The 6,000-nt window shown below is 37.6% G+C and overlaps 1 long non-coding RNA gene across 1 annotated transcript; it reads left to right on the plus strand.

The window, feature by feature from the left end:
- Positions 1–2,261: 2,261 nt before the first annotated feature.
- LOC139193836 (uncharacterized) lies at positions 2,262–4,748 on the plus strand. The gene is made up of 5 exons (XR_011578342.1): positions 2,262–2,494; positions 2,578–2,737; positions 2,843–2,911; positions 3,610–3,668; positions 4,560–4,748. It is a non-coding gene; the product is annotated as an uncharacterized lncRNA (long non-coding RNA).
- Positions 4,749–6,000: the final 1,252 nt, after the last annotated feature.

The raw sequence follows: 6,000 nt of genomic DNA on the forward strand, positions 1-6,000 counted from the left end.
CCCTGAAAGTATACCTGGATTGTCTTCAGGCAGAGATATGAGGTTCATTATTGATTTGTTGCCAGGCATAAATTTATATTGGAGATTGGTTCATGATGAGTTAAGGGAATTGGAAATTCAGTTGAGAGAATTGGTTGATAAAAGTTTTATTCAACCTAGTACAACACTGTTGAGGAGCACCAGTTTGTTGGTGAGAAAGGAAATGGACTTAGAGATTGTTCATTGATTATAGATAATGGAATCGGGTAACGAATGAGAACCGTTATCCATTGTGGTGTATTGACGCTCCTTTGATCAGTTCAAAGATGCTTATAAGATTCAAAGATTGAATTGAGATCTGGTTACTACCAATTGAATATTATAAGTGACATTGATCATAAGATGGTTTTCTGGACTTGTTATAGTCTTTATGAAGTTTGGTGAGGCTATGTGTATACTCATGCGGTTTTATGAGTTGATGGATGAAGTATTCCAATAATGCCTTGATAAATAGATATCATTTTCATTGAAGATATTCTGGCATATTCTGAGCCAGAGCAGAGCATGTAAACGTATTAAGTCGATGAAGCAAAGATTGAGAGAATGTTGGTTGTATGCTAAGTTTAGCAAAGGCTAAAGTTAAATGAATCAGGTGGCATTATGAGATTGTTATATATTCTTAAGGTATTCAAGTGAATCCTTAAAAGATAGCAGAAATTGAGGAATTGGAACAACCACGAGCTGTAATTGAGATTCGGAATTTCTTAGCTTACCAGGCTATCTTGGATGGTTGTGAAAGATTTTTTAGTCATTGCTTTGTCATTGACGAGACTGTTGAGAAAAGAGGTTATGTATGAGTGGGAAGGAAAATTGTGAGCAAAGGATTCAACAACTGAAGTATTTCCTCACTCATGCACGTATTTTGGTATTCCCAAAGAATAGTGGTAATCATAAATTTTTAGTGATGTTTCTTGAATGGTATTGGAGGCATGTTGATGCAAATGTTAGGGTGATTGTATATGTTTCACGACAAATGGAACCTCATGAGATGAATTACCCTACTGGTGATTTGGAAGTCATGATTACCATTCTTGCTGTGAAGTTATGAAGGCATTATATTTGGTAAGAATGCAAGATTTTTACGAATCCAAAAAGTCTTCAATATCCATTACTTGGAAGGATTTTGATCTGAGGTAGCAAAGGTAAATTGAATTGTTTAATGAACATGATTGTACGACCAGGGTGATCGTGAATTGTTGTAGCTGAAACACTTGATAAGAAGATTGTAGTAAGAATTAATATCTGGTACGCTTGCCATGATTATCTTCTTGTGGATTGGAAACCAACTAAAGTAAAGTTAAGAATGAAAGATCGAGAAGAAGTTATACTTGTTAAATTTCAAGTTAGGCCTGTTTGGTAAGGTCGTACTCGAAACTTAAATGTTTGACGAGGAAATTTAAGAATTAACCAAGGCAGAGAAAGAAGGGAAAAAGAATGAGTACATGATTCGTGAATCAAATGGTATGTGGATACAAGAAAACAAAAAGTATGTGCCTAATGCTAAGGATTTAAAGCAAGCAATTTTGGACGAAGTACATTGTTTAACTTCAGCAATATTCCAAAAGTAATAAGATTTATCATACCATTCGACAGTTTTATTTGGTCAGCAGATTGAGGCAGAAAGAGATAAACCTTTGGATTGAGATAACTATTTTCTGTTTCGCAGTGGAAATGGAAAGATATTACTTTGGATTATGTGTACAAGTTTCCTTGTACATAGGATGGTTATGATCGAATTTGAAGTGATAGTTGGTCAATGTACCAAGTTAGTACAATTACTCCAGTGCTGAGTAATAACTTTTTCCCAGACAGGGCAACGGTACTTAATGTATTTTGTGTTCGATGCGTTGTCACTAGGTGGCAGAGTCGTCTCATGGAATTATGGTGCAACTATTGAGAATTAAATTGGATTCGACTTGATAAGGAACCAAGGACGACTTTGGATTGGAAAAAGAAGGTCCTGAGAATTAAGACAGAGTAAGTAGTAAAAGCTTTGTGAAGGAAATCATTCAGTAGAAAAGTATGTGGGAGAAAGAGAATCGGATGAGAAAGATTTACCCGAAGCTATTGTTGGAGTATGGTTGATTTAGTTGGTTGCTGGAATTTCGGGGACGAAATTCTATAAGGAGGGAAGATTGTCACAGCCCGTCCCGGAATTTTAATTCCGAGGACATGAAAAGACGAAAATGCCCTTAAACGGGACTAAGGGGCGAAAATTTAACAATTTGGATTGAGTTGGACACGTGGGATCCCCACATCCCTCAAAACCTTCCCCAATTCCCGTACCTTGTCTCTCTATCTCTCTTCCCTCACGACTCTCTCTCACTCTCAGTTCTCTCTCTTCCTCTCCGACGCTCAACCTCACCCAAAACCACCTAAAACATAAACAAACGTCCAAGATAAGACCACATTTGGACTCCTGGAACTTCCACGATCACGTAGACACCAATTTCAGGTAAGTTTTGCTTCGAAAAACCCTAGTTTCAAAGTTCCCGTGAAATGGTACTGTTCATGATCTTCTAAATGACTACGTTTTAGGCTAAAACAAGATCACAGCGGGCTTAGTGAGGTCCCAAGGAAGCTCGGAGTGCTTCGTTGGAAGTTTTTGGACGTAAGAACACGGAGATCGACAAGTTCAAAGTTTGGCAGGAGCTTTCGAGGCGTTTTCCGGCGAATCCCCGGCGAGTTAGGAGTCGAGGTAGGTATAAATCTCTTCGTCTCGTCAAGTACTACAACTTTCTTTTTTGTTTCACTCAATTTAGTTGCGTATTGAAGAAGTTATACTCATTTGAAAAATACCCAGTTTCCGGCGACCTCCGAGGCTTTCGAGGAAGTTTCCGGCCAAACCACGGTGAACTAGGTGTTGTGCAAGGTACCATTCTCTTTTGCTCTTCAAGGGCTACAACTTTCATTTTTTAATCACTTGATTTCGTTGAGAAATGACAAAGTTATGGCAATTTGAAAAACTGCCCAGAAAACGGCCGCCGGAAAAACCAGTCCGGCGACCCAAGGAAGAAGAAGGTGCTACAGTAAAAATAAAAAAATAAAAATAAAATTATTTTAAAAATATGTCGACGTCCGTGACGTCGAGTAGATCACTGTGGTATATTCATATACCTAAATTGAACACCGTATGAGAAAGTTATTGAGGATTGTTGGTTAGGTGTTCGAATAACGTTTTATAGTTTTCACATTAGGTGAAAATGTGAATTGATGATCCGACCGTTGGATCATCACAAAACTTTGATACGTTGTAATACGTAATATTTGAGGATTATTGGAACTTACGGATTGGGAATCCGAGTTACGGATCTTCCGGAATTGGAATTGTAAGTCCATAATATAAAATGTTAACCGTCACTTAGTTTTGGAAATTGACGGAGATCCGACCGTTGGATGGTAATGAAATTTTAGGATGTTGTCCTAGAGGTATAATGTGGACCTCTGGAAGTTATGGATTTAAAATCTGAGTGGCAGATCTTCCGGATCGATCAACGTAGTGACGTATTTTATATAAGTTATATATTCTATCGATATGAATTCTGAGCCTGGATTTGATTACTATTCTAGGCGGCGATCGTCATGACGCCTTGATGTGTGGTGCTAGGGAGTTGTTGGACGAACTCCAGGTGAGTGGGCAGTTTTGTTTTCCGTATATATATATACTTGACGTTTCCCAGAAATTGAATTGAAATGAAAATATGTTTAAAATGAAATGCATATGAGTTATGTGGAAAAACGGGAAGTGAAATACCATGCATAGAATTGATATGAAAAGTATACAGAAATGTGAGTTGAAATGCCATGCATGAATTAATATATGATGCATATGTATGAATTGGTGCGGTGGACGCACAGGTAAGAATTGATATATGATGCATATGTATGAAATGGTGCGGTGGACGCACAGGTGAGTATTTATTTCTGTTATGATGATGTTGATGTATATTGAGCTCAAATCCTGCACCATAGTTTAGTGCTTATAGTATTCACCGCATCGCACGCTCGCCTTGGATCCAAGTAGATGCTAGTCGTACAGTCCACGCGGAGTGGGTACGACAGGCCAGTCGCGAGAGTGTTAGATTCCGACTGGTGGGTGACCTTAGATTATGTGCACAGATGATTTATGAGAAGCACTAGAGCGTAACTTGTGTGCAGAAGGCCGGACGGGTCACAGAGGTGACTCCGGCAGAGTGAGAGTGATAGATTTTGAGCTCTAGGTTCAACCGTACAGGCTATTAGAGGGCCTCCGGTTGATTACTTTCTTGCACCTGATATGATTATTGTTGATGCATCTATACTTAACTGTTGAATTAGACATGGCATGACATGATTGATAAAGAAAAAAATGTTGAGTTAATGAATTGAAGTATTGAGAATATATATGTATATTTATATTTTACATTTCTGGGAAAGTATACAGGTTTTACGGAGAGGGGTTACAACGTTTTGAGAAATGTTTGGATTTGGAAAAGAATTGTTTTACTGACCCACTCAATTTTGGTTTTGCGCCCCTCCAGGTTCAGGAATCACAAAGGTGTGGTGACTACGAGGAATTCGACGGTGTTCTGACAGATTGGACAAAATTAGGACTCACCTTCGGGTATATCAAATATTAAATTGTATAATTAAAGCTTCCGTACTGTGCAAATGGTTACGTCACTCTCACGTGACGGCCAGCATGCCCTCCTTCAGGACGGGGTGTGTCATTAGGGGTGGCCGGCCCTAGGGTGGTATTTTAGTGGGAATATTCCAAGATATATGTGTAAATAAATATCTTGGAGTAATTAGGTAGATATCCTAAATAAATAGAATTAGGATTACTTACTTGAAAAAAGTCTTCTCTGATTAAGAATGTATTTATGATAAGAATAAAGAATGGGAAATTTTATTTGGACCTAAAATTTTTCTCTCTACACCCAACTAATATTTTCTCTCCATTAAACTTCCGAATTTGTCCTTAAACAAATAAAAATAAATAAAATTGAAGTCTAAATTGGATCTCTACACCCAATAAACCCCACCGCCACCATTGCACGCCTCCGTTATTTCTAACGAATCCAACCTAAACTCCATCAACACTTAAATCAACAAATTAAGAGTGGAGGAGTCCCAATGTGAGGCTTAAAGCAAATTTTAGCTGCAAAAGTCATTCTTTCTTTTAATCACTGTAAGAACTTTGGACCAAGCACATAGGAAGCCTTAGGGTTTAGCGATCCCCTCTGCATCGTATGCATACGCACTTTTTTCTTCATATATTGATTTACAAAAAGTAAATTAATACTATTATTCTCATGAAAAGTGGGAAAGAGATCCCCCCACCCGGCTCCTTTTTATTTTCTGATTAGTTAGATCCAAAGAGATAGAAAACAAGAGCATCAATGTAGTGGTGATGTGAGTTTAGGTTATTGGGTGTAGAGATAAATATTTCAATACTTCTTTTCTTATTCTTATTTATTTAAGGGCAAATTTGAAAATTTAGTGGGAAAAATTTGTTAGTTGGGTGTATAGATAAAAAAGTTGAGTTCAAATAAAATTTCTCATAAAGAATTATTCTATCATAAATACCTTTGACTTTTCTTACGGACAGGAGTACCTTGAATCGTCGCTCATTTAATAGGGGTAGTCTTGTCCTTCTCAAGAAATAATCCACGTGTCAGCTCCATAATTTTTCGGATTATATTTTGCTCCACACTTACAAACAAGCCCCTAGTTCGTTTTTAGTTTTTTTGCTATAGATAGAAGGGATGGTGAGACATGCATGGAAGAAATGTATATGGAATGTTATAAAAGTTAAAGCTAAAATCAGAAACCGTAAACAATTTTAAGTTGTTCAAGTTTCGAGTTTTTGTTCCATGCATTCTTTTTCATTTCCCATCGTCCCTTCCACGACCCTCCCTCCCTCCACTCTTCTTTTTCTATTTCTTCTTCCATTTACTTTCCCTCAATCTCTAGCACAAA

This window comes from Malus domestica, chromosome 17 (genome assembly GCF_042453785.1).
Source record: "Malus domestica chromosome 17, GDT2T_hap1".
In the NCBI taxonomy this organism is placed as follows: domain Eukaryota; kingdom Viridiplantae; phylum Streptophyta; class Magnoliopsida; order Rosales; family Rosaceae; genus Malus; species Malus domestica.